The sequence below is a fragment of the Urocampus carinirostris genome, chromosome 9, assembly GCF_059441175.1.
Source record: "Urocampus carinirostris isolate Australia breed hairy pipefish chromosome 9, RoL_Ucar_1.0, whole genome shotgun sequence".
Taxonomy (NCBI): Eukaryota; Metazoa; Chordata; class Actinopteri; order Syngnathiformes; family Syngnathidae; genus Urocampus; species Urocampus carinirostris.
The window spans coordinates 7,612,565-7,615,269 of record NC_142357.1 but is presented as its reverse complement, the minus strand read 5'-3'; positions in this window follow the sequence as shown (position 1 = coordinate 7,615,269).

Here is a 2,705-nt window from a genome sequence, read left to right as displayed (position 1 = left end):
CTGAATCAATCTCCTGTACTCCTCCTCCTGCCCGTTTCTGATACATCCCACGATCGCAGTGTCATCGGCAAACTTTTGCACATGGCAGGACTCAGAGTTGTACTTAAAGTCCGATGTATATAGAATGAATAGGAACGGAGAGAGAACGGTCCCCTGCGGAGATCCTGTGCTGCTAACCACGGTGTCCGATGTACAGCCCCCCTGTTTCACATACTGCGGTCTGCCTGTCAGGTAGTCAGTAATCCATTCTACAAGGTGTGAGCTAACTCCCATCTCTGTCAATTTCCTACTCAGTAGCAGAGGCTGTATGGTATTGAAGGCACTAGAGAAGTCCAAAAATGTAATCCTCACAGCCCCCTTCGCCCTATCCAGGTGAGAGAGGGATCGGTGTAACATGTATAATATAGCATCCTCCACTCCCACCTTCTCCTGGTAAGCAAATTGCAGTGGGTCGATGGCGTGACGGACCTGTAGCCTCAGGTGGTGCAGCAGCAGCCGCTCCATGGTCTTCATCACATGTGATGTCAGGGCGACTGGCCTGAAGTCGTTGAGTTCCTCTGGTCTTGATTTCTTTGGGACTGGGATGATGCAAGATGTTTTCCACAGCTGAGGGACCCTCCCCTGTTCAAGGCTCAAGTTGAAGATGCGCTGTAGAGGGTCTCCCAGCTCAGACGCACAGGCTTTCAGCAGTCGGGGGGATATTCCATCCGGACCAGCTGCCTTGCTGGTTCGTAGCCTTCTCAGCTCCCCACACACCTGGGCTGAAGTTATTTTTAGTGGGGGGATGTCTTCCATGCTAGTGTCCAGAGGGGGAGGGGGAAGGACAGCTGCACAACTCAGGGGTGAGGATGAGGCGGAGTGGTCAAACCTGTTGAAAAAGTTGTTCAACTGGTTGACTCGCCCCACATCTATATCCACAGCCACACCCTGCTTGGTGCTGCAGCCAGTAATTGTTTTCATCCCTTCCCACACCTCCTTCATGTTGTTGTTCAGCAGCTTTTTCTCCAACTTCCTCCTGTACTGCTCCTTCCCTTTCTGGAGCTGGACTTTGAGCTCCTTCTGTACTCGTTTTAGCTCCTGAGGATCACCATTTTTAAAGGCCCTCTTCTTTTGGTTCAGAAGGCACTTGATGTCTCTCGTGATCCAGGGCTTGTTGTTGGCATAGCAGCGTACAGTCTTTATAGGAACAACATTGTCCATGCAGAACTTAATGTAGTCAGTAGTGCAGTTTGCCATCTCCTCAATGTCCCCACTGCTGGACCCTAGCAGGACATCCCAGTCCGTACATCCAAAGCAGTCTCTCAGAGCCTGCTCTGCCTCGGTGGACCATTTTCTAAATGAGCGTGTGGTTGTTGGTAGCCTCCTCACTCTTGGTTTGTACTGTGGTTTAAGCAGAATTAGGTTGTGGTCTCCTTTTCCAAGGGCAGGCAGTGGTTTAGCGCTGTATGCATTTTTTATATTCGCATACAGAAGGTCAATAGTCCTATTTCCCCTGGTCTTGCAGTTCACATACTGGACGAAAGAGGGCAGTGTCTTATCAAGAGTCACGTGGTTGAAGTCCCCTGAGATTAACATTGCAGCCTCCGGGTGTTGTGTCTGAAGTTTTGCCACCGCCGAGTGGATAACGTCACACGCTACTTCCGCATCAGCGCGCGGTGGGATGTAAACAATGACAGCAATGGCGTGTCCGAACTCTCTGGGCATGTAATAGGGACGGAGACTTACAGCCAAAAGTTCGACATCACGGCAGCAGATAGAAATCTTGGTTTTTACATGCCCGGGGTTACACCACCTCGTGTTCACGTAGATAGCCAGTCCCCCTCCTTTGCGCTTCCCACTGACTTGTGTCCCTCTGTCAGCCCGAACAGCGCAGAAGCCGTTTAGCGCGATGTTAGCGTCCGTGATGCTAGGCGTGAGCCACGTTTCCGTAAAGCAAAGCAAGCTGCACTCCCTGTATGCTTTGATGTCTTTCACAAGCACAGCCAGTTCGTCGATCTTATTCGGTAGGGAGTTTTCCCCATGATTATGGACGGTACCGTGGGCTTATATCACCACTTCGCCGCTAGCCGCTTAGCCTTTACTTTAGCACCGGCTCTGCAACCCCGGTAGGGTCGCCTTACCTCGTTAGGTAAAAAAGGGACCGTGCCGGCTCGAGAGTTCTTCAGGTCGAGGAGTAGGTTTCTTGAATATACGTATTTTTGCGAGTTGAAACCCATATCCATAGGATAGAAAGTAATCCAAGTGTTGCAAGGCACTGATAAAGTAAGCAAAAATAACTAAACAAATAAATAAATCACAAAAGTAGCGAAAATAACACGGGAGCTGCTGGAGTGGCTGCCATTCGTGACGGCGCCGGAAGTAGGTACAAGGGAGACAGCAATCTAGCGAGGAACCAAGCGCACGGAGTACTAATAAAGGGAGGCGGATGAGTTATGATAGGAGGACAAACTGTGGAAAAAGCAAGTGAACACAGCTGGGAGGAGGAAAATTGAATCCTGGAGTGAGTGGCCAAATAAGGTAGAGTTGAAAGAGTTAGGGGAGAGTAGAGGGAAAAACCAAGAGAAAAAAACAGGAACCCAAGTGAAGGATCAAGACAATTGCAATTTGAAACTAACAAAAAAATGATTAAATATAAATGAATGCAAACTCATTAATACAAACCTTCACATTTACAACATCCAATATGGAGGTATTTCTAAACTAAT